At 45.8% G+C, this 17516-nt stretch overlaps 1 protein-coding gene across 1 annotated transcript in view; it reads right to left on the bottom strand.

Annotated features, from left to right (window-relative positions):
- The window catches only part of LOC119398922 (putative sodium-dependent multivitamin transporter), a 57657-nt gene that overhangs the window by 26424 nt on the left and 13717 nt on the right, over positions 1-17516 (bottom strand). The window lies entirely within an intron of this gene.

Here is a 17516-nt window from a genome sequence, read left to right as displayed (position 1 = left end):
TGGTGGAGTTCTCGGAAGATAAACAGCTTGGCTCACTCATCACTTCCCGCGACTTCCCGGATGTTAACAAGAAATAGTGCAAAACCTCAAACTGGTTATATGCTCGAGCATGTGCGTCCCACACAGCACGGATATTCTGTGTTCGTGCCTGGAGAGCAGCTGAGCCTGTGTTGATTACGGACGCATCAATCGCGCTCTTATCAGACAATATAGCTTCGTCGTAATAAAAGGCTTTAGACGATATCACCCCAAAAGCGTTTCCTAGAGGGCAATCAGCGGCTCGCATGTTGTTTACGCGAACTGCATGCAGGAAACAACGCAATTACTTTCGCCGATTGCAATGGATCAGTTGGGTTTTTCAATGAGTCAATCGGATGCACTTGTGCAGAATTACATGCAGAAAATTCCGCCGCAGTGTGGGTGTTGTTACCAAATGTTCACACTGTCATCCCGAGACGTGAGGAACGTGCATAAGCATTACTGCTCTACAGTTAACTTCTCATTAACCGAAGAAGACATCACGACCTAGTAAGAGAATGAATTTTTGTTTCTTTCAAATTTACAGCCCGGTGACAAAGGCACAACCCCTACATTCGTGCAGAATGACCTTATCAGTTCAGATTACTTGTCTTAAATCGTTTTTATTAGCTGCAACTCGGGGCCCAATTGTACAGTATTCTTAAGTCACAATCAGTGAGTCTGAGTGAACATAGCCGGTCTGGATTTGGTGAATCTGATTGCAGTTTGTACGCGTCTATCACTTCTGTTCTGTGCGCAAGTAAAACGCATATAGCGCGCGCAAAACTACTCCTTCTACAGGTTAGTGCGTCTAGCAGTGAGAAAAAAAAAGAAGAAAAAAATGTGGGGCTGGAAAAATGTGAACATTGAACAGTATATTTATACTCCACATATAGAATATGGATATACCATTAAAAGTGAGGTCCAGTTTACTGTACCCTTCCTTTCATATGCGTACATATCGCAATCCTCGTTCGTGTTATGAGGGCGAGAGGAGGGGCAGGAAACAGAAGCAGAACCAAAGGACCTAACTGCTTCAGAATTTCTTTCTTATATGTTTTGCCGGTCGCCTCTGAAAGCACTACAATATCGGCGCAGTCAAGAATTTCTCAAGCACCTCTTAGGTACACGGCGTCCGGGACTGAGGACGCTGCCCACCTAAGGACACTGGCAGAACCCGGGAGGGGGGGGGGGGGGGAGCGTAGCACCGCCTCCCCGAAATCATTCGATTTTGCATGTGTATATGTACATTCACACATAGAAACGCAGGCACGAACATACACAAAGTATAGTTAAACACGAACCCCTTCCCCCCCCCCCCCTCCCCGCTCGGAAAGAAAATTCTAGCTTCGATACTGCCTGGAGATGAAGATCCTCGTTTGTTCCTTAAGAAATGTTCATTTCTCAGTTTCTCTCTCTCTTTCACTCTTTCCCACACTAGGCGAGCACATTCTAAGAAAAGAATAAGAACACTTTGACGCTTTTTTCGGAGTTCTTACTTGCCACGTGCACGACTCTCTCTATAAAGAGAGGTTAACTGCTTTGGAGATTACTACACCCTCGTCGGAGGACCGCGTGGGATCCAAAAGAGAGTTAACGTGGCTCTTAAAAGAGAATCATATACGACTTGCCAATTCAGGACTCACCGAAAAGAGCATCACACACACACACACACACACACACACACACACACACACACACACACACACACACACACACACACACACACACATTTTTTCCCCCTGAAAGTTGCACAATTTGAGGCTTAATATAGATGTTCCACACGTCGCCTCGCCATCTCCGGGCGCATTGAGTGTTTGCAATTGCGTCGTGGGTGCTAAATCGGAGGCGCCGACCCCGCGCGGAAATCCCCGGCTGTTCCGTTTGACGCCTAATTTGTGGCGCACACAATTGCCGCCGTTTTGTCGCGTGCGGGCGCAACGGCAATTGGCTTAAGTGGTTACGGCCAGACGCGACGAGACCCGCAACCTTGACGCGACTCACGTTTATGATAAAAGTATAACACGCGCCGGGTTCAACACCGTGATTTCTATATATATATATATTTACATGTCTATTTCTATAACGAATACCGTCCGATGGGTAGTTCCTGTATGTATACAAAGGAACACGTAAAGAACCTTGCGCCCTTCAAGCGACTTCAAGCAAACAAAACACCCTTTTGCCTAACAAGAATTTGTAAAAAGGGGGGTGCAAGGTTGTTTTGCTTCCCCAAAAGCCTTTTTCTTTGCCTATTGACTAATGTTTGACCAAAAACAGGCTTTGGGAGCTAAGGGAGTTATGGGTTACCTGGACATCTGCGGCCCATACGACAGAGTGCACTGAAATATTAGACAGGTTTAGATTAACACATCCGTGTTTTAGGGCTAACTACTCGCACACCATAAATTAACGCGTATTTTGTCAATGTTTATTGTTGTATTATGCAGAACAGGGATATCCGGATATCCGGAACAGGAGTTGCCGTTCAGTCCCGTAGAGGCGCTCTAAGGGACTGAACGGCAACTCAAGATACCGTGGCTATATATACCAGATGGTCGGTGTATGGCTGTGTAGCGCAAGCGCTCTGTCTATTTCGCGTTTAACAATGCTCTGCAGGGTGCATGATTGGGCACGCTGATGGAATTGGACATTCCCTGACTTCTATGCTGATGGAATTGGATATTCCCTGACTGGTAGACTTTAATTTTCTGTTTTTCAGTGTTATGGGTGTTTTGACGATTGGCAACCCCCCATGATACGGGTAATTTCATTTGTTAAAATGCCTTTTTCCTAGGGTGTAAGGGTGCTAGTTTCAGACGTGACAAAAACGCCCTTAACGGTGTAAACTGTTGTAGAGAGCATGCGGCCGGATGCACCGACTGCGAGACGATACGTCAGTGCGGTATGGTTGTTTATTCTCCGTCTGCTGAGCTGCGGCGGCACGGAAGCGCGGGCCGCCACCGCGAGTAAGGGAAGGAAAGAGGGAAAGCGTACACCAGAGATTGTCTTACGCGTACACAAAAGCACAGGGCAAGAAATGATACACAGAGTAAGGTTCCCGGCACAGAGTTTATGTCACGTGCGGGTGCGGAGGCGTGAGAATGTAAACACAACTTCGGCAAGCGAGTTCCAACGTCCACCACACCGGTTTACAGTGAACGCTCCCGTCTACCACTGCAAACCGACCTTGGCTGGATTGGCACGACCAGCTATGACCGCCGCATACATGATAACAGACCGCATAAAAACGTAGCAATTCATACACAACACCGGTCTTACGGCATACATCTAAAGCACATATACACACAAATCATTATGCCTCAACTATTTCGAGAACTGGGGAAAATTAGCCACATTTTGTATGTTTTAGTAATTATTTCTTGTGATGAATAATATGATAGATACAGTGTAATAATCTGCATCAATATGAAGCTAAGCGACTGAACGTTTTAATGGTATTACTTGCACAAACTCAAATTATGGTATATGATGCAAGAATACTTATCAAATACAAGATTTATTAAACATTGCATAAAACATTTTTAATGTTATGCCCACAACATGAAAGAAAAAACTAATTAGATATATATAAAATATTTGCTCAACAGCGCCCTATGTTAGATGAAACTTTGAATGATCTACCTCAAAAAGCGTATGAGTTAGAAATTTTCTTTGTCAGTCCAATGAAAACTGCAATATTATATCAGGTTACACGCTTATATTTTTTGCCTCTAAAAATTTTTAAAACACAGCAATACAATAAACATAATTGAGAACAGGTATACGCTTGCTATTTACCCATAGGTGTTTCAGCAAATTACGCTGAATAGCAGGATAGAAAAAAAATCAGATACCAAAAGCTAGCACTGAACATGGCACCAAAGCATCCTAAAGCTTGGCTTTACCGCACACAATGAAAATATTCTGACTTTTTAAGCTACAAAAATGTCTTCACATTTCAATCACTGACATTATCGAAACATGGGAAGTCATGTCTAAAAGCTCTAAGATATAATAAAAATTATTTTTTCTAAGGTTTGTGTGCCACTCGGCAAAACAGGCGTTACAAGTGGCATTTTTCCAGTCGTCCAGTTTCTGGTCCTCTTAGCGCTTGTTGTATTTTCTCCGCTTAGTCAATCGGTAAGACTTGTTCTGAATGTACATGTTTTGGGAACGTGTAGTCGTGGAAGCTCGACCACGCCCACATCCCAATCTAACTATGCAGGAAACGAAACATTAGTGCTTACAGAATGGGCTAGCTGATGCAGCTAGTTGATAGGAGCGCCCGTATTTTTAAATTCTCGTTCAGCGCGTTCGGGTCAGCGGTGACCCCCGTTCAACAGGCACGGTCACGAAAGGGTTAAGGGTAAGACTGTATTGCAATCCAAAAAAAAAAAGAGCCCACGCGTGCTATCAATGATCAGATTACCGATGACCAGCGATGGTGCCCGCAGCGACCAATATTGTGCCAGTGGTATTTATGTTTCAGTGTTCCTTTTTGCACACACAAGTTCGCCGAATGAATAACTCCCTAGTTATCAAATGAACTGCGTGCAGTCTTCCGCGTCGCTCGCGCACACACACACACACACGCCCAATAAGATATATATATATATATATATATATATATATATATATATATATATATATATATATATATATATATATATATATAATCTTACTCGGGCGAGGATAATAAAACATTTTCAGTGAGATACTCAGATAGACCCGCGGCGTTTTCTTGCTGGCCGCCTCGTCCATAGTGGTTACCTTTTATTGTTGTTAACGCTTATTTAATTAGTGATAGTTAATTGTCCAACTAATTATATACTTGTAAATTGGGTGACAGTTATAGATAAAATTTTGCATCGCATTCGATAACAACAAGCTAAAAATTTTCCGGCCTGCCTGGCCATTGCTATTTACTTTTTTCTACTATTGAAATCCGGGCCCCACCGGCGCCAAGTTTTCGTTTTCTTTTTTTTTTCTGAACCTAATTTAATTCGGTTCTCTTCACGCGATATTTTCTACACTTCAGTCAAGAACAACAAATAACGCTTCTACCCTATTTAGTTATATGTTCTTGTCAATGCGTGCAATGGCGTTATAAATATAAACTGCATATACATCGAAAAGAAATGACTTCGGGGCCCCACAGGAAAAATCACCTGGTGTATTGTTGCGGAGATGTCCGCTTTTGCAGCCATACTACGGGTCGTCACAGGGCGCGATGCAGTTTAGAATGTTCTGTATAGTTTAGAATGTCCTATATTTCAATTCGGGAGCCCACTCCTATATGAGCTATAAGAGATACTATATAGAGCAGATTCATGAAACTCTGGCCGCCTTGGTGGCTGAGTGGTTTCGGTGCTCGGCTGCCGAACCGAAGGATGTAAGTTCGATCCCGGCTGCGGCGTTCACTGTTTCGAGCGGAGGCTAAATGCTAGAGGTCCCTGTACTGTGCGACGTCATTGCACGTTAAGAGACCCCGCGTGGTCGAAATTATCCGAGCATATGGCGTGCACCATAACCTGAGCCACATTGGAACGCTAAAACCTAATGAACAAACTGACAAACAGATATAAAAAAGACCGGGTTGCAATACAGGCTACTGATGCTAAATGTCGCCATTCCAGCCTCATAATTCAGCCCACCAGCTCGGACGGTGGACGAAATTAAGAAACGACAATCACGTTTAAAATAGGAGAATAAACGCTACGTACTGCATAGGCGCATCTACATAGCACAGGTAGGAATTAAAATGGATCTCTCAGGTGGATTGACGTATTAACGCGCTAGCGTTATGAGGGCCCGAGTAGCAGAAAAAGTGGTGGTATCGGCGTGGGCGGCTTTGGTTGTGAGCGAAAAATTGGCGTTACCACTGACCGACAAAACCCGATGGATGCAAGGAATAAAAATCAGGGTTCGAGCCGGAATCAAATCGACGTATTCGGCGTCGCTGCCTGATATACCACAGAACCATTCCAGTACTTGAAATTGCTTAGGGAAAATACTTCTACAGTCGTCATGTCGGGCAAGAAGTCACGTTAAGGAGACGTAATACTGCGTGGCTGAAGCCCGACATCGCACCAGGCATCACACCATGAGATATGCGTAAACTAGTGGGTGTTCGAAAGCTGCCGACGCATTACAAACGGCTCAGCCCTAATTCATACTTATCAGCCACAGCATCAAAAAAATGTGCAGCTACGTGCGCATGATGCCTTACAGACGCCTATGTGGATACTTCGCAACTGTAATTGCAGTACATGCGTCCTAGGAATGTTTACAACGGCGAATATCACGCACGCAGACAGCCCTTCCCTAACAGCACGGTTTAGATGCCCACTCAAAAACGAAGCATGGCAAGCGAACGACAAGGCGATGCGAATGGGGTCGGATTATGCTATCGCGTTGCACTCTGAATGGCCACGCTTAAAGGATCACAGACACCAAAATTTTGCATCTTGCTTTTCTGTTGCGATAAGTAGTTAACGACCCACTTATCACTGCTGGAAAGCTCGTTTGCTCGAGCGCGCAACCGTAATTATTTGGAGACGGTTTTATAGCGCCCAGTCGCAGTTTCCGTTTCAGAGAGCGCAGAGGGAGGCAGGACCCAGAGTGGTGGCTGTGTAAACATAGCTGGCTGCGTGAGCACACAAAACCGCGTGCACGTGAGCAGCGCGTCGACAACTCTTTTCAACGAAGGCTTCCTGGGTGCTGCTACAATACCCTCTGAGGCGTTGTAAATATGCGTGAACCTCCAAGATGCACTGCCGAGGCGAGAACATCAGCCTTTGTACTTCCGTGAAAGTCTCCCCTTCTTTCCGTTGAAAACGTCTGCTAGGAGTCAGTGGGAGAGAGCGCTCGCAACAATCGTGGCAGCCAACACAAACTCGTGACGCAGGTGGCAGTTGGTTGTTTACAAGGACACCAAAGGTGCGTTTTGCGTGGAGTGGCGCGACGCGCACTTTAAACCTGATTTTAAATATGTTCTAGGCTATATTATCCGTTGATATTTCGTAGATGATGCGTGTGTGTCCGCACAAATTCATCACACGGGTTATCTCGCCTTCGAAATTTTGTGTCAGTGCTCCTTTAAGCTTCTTCCCAATTTTCTTTGCCCGCAGGAGTATTAGACATTCGTAGCCACGAATTGAGAGCAAATTTTACTTACAAGTTCAGCGCTCCGCTAAGCCACACTTAACGTACGAACACCGAATGAATTCGGCTGAATGCACCGTGACATTGTTCTATACCTCTAAACTACCTCTCAACACGTGACTGAACGAAGTCTTGTAGAAAATGTGCAGCGCAGTTAGCATCTGCGACCTTTGGCATAGGCTGTGATCACGCATGTGCGCGGCGCTTATCGAAGCTGACGCGCACGTCATACGCCTCAAAAAAGTGTCATTCATAATTATACACTGTGTGAATGACGTCTTCAGCGTTATAGATAGAGGTCATTAGAGTGCGTTTGACGCGCCCTGCACTGCCTTTCGTGCACCGAGGCGGCCGAACGGCCGCATATTACAATAGTTATATCATATGAAAGCAGATTGCTGTATCGGACTACGAACGGTTTTTTAAATGCGAAGCATTTCTTAGCGAACTTCTGCGACTTTGAGCGTATCTATCTATCTATCTATCTATCTATCTATCTATCTATCTATCTATCTATCTATCTATCTATCTATCTATCTATCTATCTATCTATCTATCTATCTATCTGTCTGTCTGTCTGTCTGTCTGTCTGTCTGTCTGTCTGTCTGTCTGTCTGTCTGTCTGTCTGTCTGTCTGTCTGTCTATCTATCTATCTATCTATCTATCTATCTATCTATCTATCTATCTATCTATCTATCTATCTATCTATCTATCTATCTATCTATCTATCTATCTATCTATCTATCTATCTATCTATCTATCTATCTATCTATCTGTCTGTCTGTCTGTCTGTCTGTCTGTCTGTCTGTCTGTCTGTCTGTCTGTCTGTCTGTCTGTCTGTCTGTCTGTCTGTCTGTCTGTCTGTCTGTCTGTCTGTCTGTCTGTCTGTCTGTCTGTCTGTCTGTCTGTCTGTCTGTCTAGCCGCCTACGACTTTGTGCTCTCCTGGTCGCTTGGTTAATCGAATGTACACCAAAATTTGTATGGCGTAACATGACTGTATGACGAACATGAATGACAAGTCATAACATGAAAATCATGACACGCATGTCATGTACAGCATGATTTACATGCCACGCTCAAGGTGCGCTGGCGGCCGTTTCGCTAGCTTGACATACACTAAAATTGGTATCTTGTGACTTGACTGTGTGACGAACATAAATAACACGAGTTAACATGAAAATCATAACACGCCTGTCATGTAAAGCATGGCTTTCGTAACACGTTCATGGGGCGCTGGCGGCCGTTTCGCTAGCTTTATCTACCCCGAAATTGGTATTGCGCGCTGTGACTGTGTGACGAAAATAAAAACACAAATTAACATGAAAATCATGACACGCATGTCATGTATAGCATGACTTACGCTCATGGTGCGCTGGCGTCCGTTTCGCTAGCTTGATATATACCGAAATTGGTATCTTGCGATGTGACTCAGTGACGAACATAAATAACACGAGTTAACATGAAAATCATGACACACATGTCATGTACAGCATGACTTACGTGCCACGCTCATGGTGCGCTGGCGGCTGTTTCGCCAGCTTGATCTACCCCGAAGTTGATATTGCGCGACGTTACTGTGTGACGAACATAAATAATAGGAGTTAACATGAAAACCATGACACGTATTTTCCTGAATGACATACAAGACGATGTATGCAGCTCTTTGCTGGCTGCTTCGCATTACATCGATTCCCACAGTGCGTGGGATCTGCCGGCTTTTTCACTTATTCATTTATTTTTTTACAGCAGGCTTGAAACACCACCGTAAGGTGTAAGGTGTAAGCACGTAAGGTGTTGCAGTGCTAAGCTCCAGGGTGTGGTGTCGATTTCCGGCCTCGGCGGCCGGATTTCGATGGCGACGAAATAAAAAGACACCCGCGTGCTTAGATTTAGGCTCACGTTTACGAACCCCAAGTGATGGAAATTAATTTGCAATCCTCCATTCTGGCAGGCTTTCCAATCATTCACACATGACAATAATGATTTTGACACGAAATACCCCAGCAATACTACAGGACAGTTCACAGAACATCTCACCGCCTGCTTTGCAATGCACGAAAGGTACTTTACGTATTCCAGACTGCCTGATATTGAACACTGTGCAAACCCGCTCTTTGAAGCTTACTTACTTCAAAATAAACAGGATCGCTCCTTCTGAACGTACCACTGACTCGTTTTTTGCGCTATAACGCCGTTTAGCAAGAACAAGGTTATGACCTTAGTTCTTAGTTCCTAGGTACACCTTTATGTTCAAACTCATGCACTTGCTGATGCATACGTATTGTCCCGTTCATAAAAGATAACTTGCTGATGATGCTATACAGTGTTTTTTCCCGAAGCAGTTTCAAGCAATGGCGTTGCTCCGTAGTAGAACACGTGCTTGTGCCGCAGAAGGCCTGGGTTCGATCCTCACTCAAACCGAAGATTTTTATCGTTTGTTTTATTTGTATCCTTCTCGATTTTTCGCTCACGGCAAACGCTGATTTCTTCCTCAAAACGAACAACACCGACGCGACAACGACACCGGAATTTCTGCGAAACGAGCTCTTTAACGATGTAGCGTTAAAAATATCGCGAATGTTTCCAGACATTCTGGAGCGGCCCGCGCATAGGGCTGGTTACACGTGTGTCAGACCAACCATATAAAAATACAAAAACAAATCATGCGGCAGTATTTCGGCTTTGCAAAACATGTTGCGGGGCTAGCTCGTCGTGCGTGTTTTAAGGCGTTATGAAAGTAAACAAGCTGGAATTTTGCTAACAAGGACGCCGAAAGACATGACAGGACGGGTGCTGTCATGTCTGTCTGTGTCCTTAACGTGCCCGTCAATTTATGCGCACATATTTTTCTCTTTTAGGGGCGAAGCTCCTTAAGGCGGCACCCGTTCGTCCCTCGTAGTCGTAGTAGTGAGTAACAAGTCTTACGCTTTGACCTCCAAGGTGGTGCCGGTGGGAGATTTCTCCTGTGCGTTGTTGAACAATAAAAAATTCGCAGCGTGCGCGTTAACTAAAAGCCGAATTCTTCTGTCTCTCATTCCCCATTAGCAGCCATTGGCATGTTCCAGTAGGAAACGTTAGTAGAAGTAGAAGTGTAAGTGTTAGCTAAAAGCCGACTTCTTCTGTCTCTCATTGCCATTAGCAGCCATTGTTTACCTCCAAGGTAGTGCCTGGTGAGATTTCTCCTGTGCGTGATTAAACAATAAAAATTTTGTTCAAAACGCCGTTGATTGATGAAATAAACCAACGAAAGACGCCAGATGTTTTGTAAAAGCAGAACGAAAGAACGCCAGATGTTTTTCTTAAAGTGTAGTAGTAGTAGTTGTATGTAGCCACCTCGCCCGATCGTCAACGGGCGAGGTGGACCGGCAACGGCGCGAGGACCCTGCCGTACGAGAGTTAAATCACACTAAAAGACATACTTTGCGGGCGATACACTCTAGTGAGCTTTCAACTTTTCGTCTTAATGTACATGATAAAGAAATTATTTCTACGAAAAACGCAAGGCACACCTTGAGCAATATGTTTGGTTTTGGGACGCTAAATGGAACCATGAGGCGATGCGAAGCCGGAGCACTTGCACGATCGCGTTCCGTTGGCTTTCGTTGGGCATGCTACCGACCTCGCGTCGTGGAACGCGCGTCCTGTCTTCCCTCTAGCCTTGCCTTTAATTCGCACAGGGCGAGCGGGGAATGCGGTCGCTCTTTCGCTCGGGAGCGGACTTCTTCCTTGCATTTCACCGATCACAAGTGATAATGAAGGGACCACGTAAACCAACAGTACAATAAAAGTTTGATGTTTAATATATACACGATGTTTCACACTCTTTATATTAAGTAATGGGCGCATTTCACGGAAGAGTTTCACGGTTTACAGATGATTCCCTCCGTAGCTTCGCCCCACTCATCATCATTCACCCCGTGGATATGCTGTGATTTTTTATTTATATTTTGCTTGGCTTTTCTTTAACTCTTGATTTATATCTCAGCACCGCAACGCCAAAAACCATTGCCTTTGTTCGTTGTGGAAGTAGACCAGCACAAATATTTGTAGCAACGACACAGAAAAACGACGTATGTGTGCCTGTGTCCTTGTTTGAAAAAGTAGCGCTGTTTTGCTTTCATAAAGAAGCAGTATGATAGCTTTGGCGTAGCACTATTTAGAATGAGTTCAAGGGTTGAACAATATCCGCAGTGGCTGCATTTCGATGGCTTGAAAATGTAAATAAATAAAAAAAATTGTGCACTTCAATTGAGGCGCACGTTAAAGACATTCCCTACCTGACGCCCCAGGCAAATTCATGGCGATTGGCACCATTCACTCGTGGTCGCACTGCCGTAGCTTCGTGAATAAATCCGGCGCCTCGTTCTGCGCAGGTTCGACGTTTTTTAAGCTTTTGATTTGATTGGTTGCTCGGATGTTCTCGTTTTGTTCTCACAACGGTGCCCGGATGATGTCGTCTAAAGGCTCAGATGGTCTCGTTTGAGAGCCCGGATGATCTTGTTTGAGTGACCTGATGTTCTGGGTAAAATGCATAGATAACAGGTCTGGCTTTTGGTTCAAGGTCACTTGAGGATCGCCGACAACGGGAGCTCGAACCATTTCATTCTTTAAAATTCGGCAGATCCCCCGCACCGTGCGTGGAGGAGGATGAGGAGGAAAAGAAAATCGGAAGGACAGGGAGGTTAGCCAGTTCTCAGACCGGCTAGCTACCCTATGCTGGGGAAGGGGGTAGGGGAATAAATGATTACAAAAAAGAGATGTTACAAAAAAATGAATAGAGAAAAAAAAATAGAATAACATGTTACACGACACTGCTTAAAGTCTGTATCTGAGACTAGTTCCACAAGAAACGCAACAATGCTATCAAAGCCTTCCGTGCCGAGGACGGTCTCGGCCGGTGTCCTAAGAGCATTTTTCTCGGACATTGTGCGATTGTCCTGTCTATCACACCGTGGTCATCGATGTTATGCGAAACAGGCGGCGGGAATTCGAACGTCGCTTAAGTTTTTCATTGAGCGAAACGTTACGAAATGACGCTAAAGATATGTGCAAACGGTATACGCACACAAATATGTTGAGTCGCACCTGTGTTATATAACCAGTTGTTTACAGTCGCGCAACGATGCCAACAGCAACATGGGCATTAACGACACCAAGCATGGTAAGCTGATATGTAGACCTCATACTTGTACGTTATGACAGAGAACGTACGCACGTTTTACGAACCCCTGTGCATGTGTGGAAGGGGTTCTTAAAAGTTCTCAGGTAGATGGCGGCGAGCGGGATGTCTTTGTTATTGCAATAGATGTGCGAAACGCAGACCTCACCGATTCCACTGCTTTCTTTGGGCGTTGTGTCTGGTGACCGGCGAAGTGGGATGCGGCCTAAAATCGAAGTTGCGCTGCGCCGTGTTCCTATAAGTGCCCACGCCTCCACACCTGCAATGACGCCGCCTGCTGTGAACGACAAAGTGGGCTCGTCGCTCCAGGTTTCAGAAAGTGCTAACACGCCAGTTTCTGTGAGCAGAGCGTCCTTTTTTAGGTCGTGCACGTGCGCAGACTACGTTGAGATCGGCTGTCGTGAGGTGATTGTTGTTGTTGTGGCCTCAAATGAAGGTGGTAGCCCGGTCCAAGACAACGTCTAGAGGCCTGTTTGCTAGCCATGTCATGTCTTCGACAGATTGCCTGTCGATTGAGCCGGCGACATAGGCCGTCGAGGCTGGTAGCCCTCGAAAGTGCTACATAGACCAACTTCAGTGGTTGGCGCTTATTGTATTCGGAGAGTGCCTGGGCGTGTGTGGGCCTTTGTGACTTATATATAGTTATGGCGTTTGCTTGCGCAAAGGGAAACTGTGTCCTCTAACACAAGATATTTTTCTCGCGTATACCGTGGTTGTGGTGGTTCGAATTACCACGGGCACCCATTTCAATTCTATTGAGGGGTGTGCGGCAGTGATGTCCTTCGTCCTGGCTGGGACGACAATGCTTACCGTGGACATTGGAAATTGAAGCAACAGTCGTACGAGGTTGCTGTATTCGTCACGCTCGATGTACCACAAGGTACCCATGTTTACATTAACGAGGCCGTCGCTAAACGTCGATGTTGACCGTGATCATGTACGGCTTGTGGATGCTCAGGGGAATTGAGGACGGCAGGCCCCCGAAGTCGCTTGCGTTCACCTTGGCCACCTTGGTCAGGGCATCCCTGTGTACCTACTCGTTCTTATAGCCAGTTATGTTATCGCATGCGGGATGACATCAATTTTCCGCAGCGTAGAAGCAACGTGCGCTATAGCGGTCGACGTCCGCATTGCTGAAGTATAGCCGTACGCCGTCAAGGCACTTAGCGGCGGCTTCTTCGCGTGTCACACAGCGGCTCTCAATCAATCTAACGTCACACTCGGTCAGCATGAGGCCATCGCTTAGCCTCATAAGAATTGAAGAGAACACTGCTTCCTTATGGCGGACCACGTGGACGAGTAGATGGCAATGGCGCGTATTCCAGGGGAGTTCTGCCTTCAGCTCCCTCACTTGCCCTGCGTTTCAATGTTTATGTTCGCGGTTACTGTGTTTATTGAGACTGTGCATCACCTGTGGCACATACCTGCATGACATGAACTGTGGTATGCGGGTATGTGCCACAGATGACTGAGGGAAAGGGTTTCGTTATGTACGCCACAGGCGTTTTGCGTTATTAATGTCATGACCAGTGAATCGTGTTCGTCGTGCACTGATCCCCTGCTATGACGTTTTTGATATATCACAAGTTATGGAGACGACCAGGGGAGCGCCGAGATCTAGGCGGCTAGACGAGACGAGGCGAGGCGAGGCGAGGCGGGCGGGCGGGCGGGCGGGCGGACGGACGGACGGACGCACGGACGGATGGATGGGTGGATGGATGGATGGATGGATGGATGGATGGATGGATGGATGGATGGATGGATGGATGGATGGATAGAAACAGCCAAAGTGCCTAAAGTTCGCCAAGAAGTTCTTCGAATTTAATATTCACGCTTCCCTTTAGTCAGTCGCGTTTAATACTGATTAAGCTAATGCGAAAAGCGCTCGTCTACTGTAGGATTTTTCTATATACTCTGTGCTGTTCATCTAGCGACATGTTAAAACCTGTTTGAAAAATAGCTTTCTAGGTCGAGGAAGCATATCCAGTAAACCTAAAGGCGATGACCAATATAGATTTAACTAGAATGCAATGCCGCCTGTGATCACACGTGATATTTATTTTTACTCATGTAATGTCTACAGCAAAACTTGCATATGCTCGGAAGCATAATATCGTTGTCGACAAACGCCGGTTGTTGGCTGTGCATATGTGAGAGCAACAGATTCTGATACTTATTACGACGCACGCAACATTTTTCAATTGATGCCTCTATTCGGCATGCACCACATTACGCACTTTCATGACAGCAAGAATAGGTGATGAAATATGAGGAATAGTAGGCAAGTTTAACTGGTAAACTAGCTAATCATTTTATTGAAATTATTTTAAGAAAATGTTGCTGTTATAACAGCAGTTAGACAACGGCAGCCGGAATAAACATATAATGAACACCATATAGTCAACGTTAAGCATGATATGCTATCAATAGCTTACACTCACCGATCAAGCCACCATTGCAAACATTATCGATCATTTGTTAGGCATCATTTAAGCATTATCACCAATACTGGCCGACACTAAGCAATGCTAGCCAGCACTGTCTCTTTAATGCTAGCGAATATGTTAAGACAAGACGCGATCGATCGCAATTGGCAGCTGTGACCTGCACGCTGCTGCGGAGTTCGTATCTACAATGTCATATGTATGCATGCCTTCTGTTGTTTTTATCGTGTGATTGTTCAGAAATAATGTCGTCAAGCAAACATCACTCCACACTGACACAGGCTGTGAGATAGCGCAGTAGAAATGCCATGAAAAAAGAGGCGACGTTTCACATTTGTCTAAGGAGATATGGTGATGACACGTGCACAGAGAAGCGCGGTGTACTACACACGCTATCAATGCTACAAATTATGCTTACCTAAAATATTTCCGCTCTACTTTTGCGCGCTGGTGTATTTGAGATTTTGAGCTATTGAGAAGATTCTAGCGCCCATCCCTTCATGCACTTCTTTGTCCTGTCCGCGTCTGAAGTATCCCTGTAATATTTTAATTATAAATGTGTGACCAACTCGCCCTGCAACGCGCTTTCTTACGCTATATATTATGCTTGCTGGTAATACTTAATGGCCGCTGAGGCCCGCTACTTGTGGTATCGAGGAACCTTCGACACGAGAGACTAGTGGAAGTTAAAGGCACATCCGAAACAAGAAGTGGAGAAGTGAGAAACCTTGCATTCTGCGCTTCCTTATGTACGAGTAGTATAAGATCACAGATTCATCTGCTACTTGGATTTGCATCCCAATTTCAGCGCGCCCGGTGCTAAAATGGTAGATGTCTTTCTTTTTTCAACAAAGTAGATGGGTAGCACTTGCGCGACTATCAGCCCGATCTATTAAGGCAAAAGCCTCAAGCATCTCATTCAACGCAAGCCTCGTAAAACACGGTGTGTGGTACAAAAACTAATGGGACTTTAGCGAGCTAGTCAATACGGAAGGCAGAGGTTCGTAGCTTGAGGCGAAGCTTGAGCCAGTCGAAGCTGGCCTCTGTCTCGCTCCACCAAGGCACGACATTCGCCCGTCGACATCGTTGCGTTTCTGCAGCCCTTACTGCAGCAGTTTAATTAGTCGGTGCTATCGCACTGGAAGCCGTCGGTGGCGAGACACCGTTGGTGCATGTGGAAGCTGCACTAACGCGACAACGAACCGTCACACGCCAACATGAAGCGAAAGGCAAAGAACGTAACTACGTCTAGGGTGACTCCCCGATGCTAGCGCGGCCAGTGTTTTTCGCTGGCATCCAGACGCTTTAACCATGGCCTTCGTGACTGCGCGTCAGCGCGCAATCTCCGAGGCCATGCTTTAACTGCGTCGTCGCTGAATCGTTCTCTATCAGCGCTAGTGTCATGCCACATTACTTCACTTCCCCGCTCACAGACAGCGGAACCACACCACCCCGCCTAGCCTCACCGACAGAGAGCACCGTGCGAGAGAATGTGTGAGAGATATAAGGCGTGTTTGCAGAGTGGCGTGCATATTCCTCGGTAGCTTTGCCGGTAGAACGTCGGGCGCTTATCGTCGCGGCCAAGAAGTCGTAGGTTCAATTGCCGGCGGCGCACGTTCTTCTTACAGTTTTACTTTTCCTCCGTTAGTGCCCATTTTATCAACGTCATATCCGTGACGGAAATACGTCGCTAAAGTCTTGGTGGACCCCGGCATAAAACACTTTCGTTTTAAAAAGATAGAAGGACTTGGCATGACTTGTGCGAAGCTCCCATACTAGGGAATGGGAAAGGCAACGCCAGCTGCGAACACAGCCCGAGGCGATTGAAGCCTTACGCCAACGACGATGTGCCCGTAGATCTACGCTCGGTTCTGGAGTTTCTACATCCGTGTCCTGACTAACCTAGCTAAAGCCTAGCAACAACATAGAAGCAACCCGATTAGGTTTCAGAATCGTCCGGTTTCGCAGCTTCAAGCCTTGATCGACTTTGTGCAAGCTTCGCCATTTTTTAGTGTCGAGTTCCAATGCAACCAGCGAGAATGCAGCAAATGGCTGACTCGAAAACTCTAAAGGTTCGGGGTCCCCAGTGAAGTAAATACGCGACAGAACATATATGTCCAACACATACAGTTTCCAAAGTCGTATAATGACTTCAATGGCGGTATAATTACCTATACCCGTGTGAAGAAATGTAGCCGCTTAATGGCCAGATCATGTTTTGTATGCTCGCTTCGAGCGCATCAACTCTGTCTCATTGGTTAACTGACAGCGGTGCGAGTTAGTAAAAAAGGTCGCATTGTCCACGCTAGTTCCTGCGCGCCTACTTATGTGACACAGCTGATGTCATTACAGCTGACGTCATTTTGAAATTTACGAGAGCAGTATTCATGGTATCACCATTTACGTACATTCCTTGAGAATAATAGCCTCATGAGCGCGCACTCTCAATATGTAAATTGGTGAAAATTGAAGGCCTGCGGTAACCTTTACGGGAACCGTACCGCAAGCTCATGTCAATCATTCCGGAAGCTCAGAAAGTGAGAAAGGTCTTGCTCTGTTGTTTTGAAGGCCAACTATTTCTAAGCTCTAAGCGTTCCCGTACGTTCTGAACGCAAAATCTCCTTAGAAACGCAGTAGCGTAAAAGGCGGTAACATCTAGCAGAACTGTCCAAGTTGCCCCCTTTCGTGATTCTCTCGATTCCCAGCC

The sequence above is a fragment of the Rhipicephalus sanguineus genome, chromosome 7, assembly GCF_013339695.2.
Source record: "Rhipicephalus sanguineus isolate Rsan-2018 chromosome 7, BIME_Rsan_1.4, whole genome shotgun sequence".
Lineage (NCBI taxonomy): Eukaryota > Metazoa > Arthropoda > Arachnida > Ixodida > Ixodidae > Rhipicephalus > Rhipicephalus sanguineus.
The sequence above is the reverse complement of the archived record's forward strand: the minus strand, read 5'-3'. Positions and strand labels throughout refer to the sequence as shown.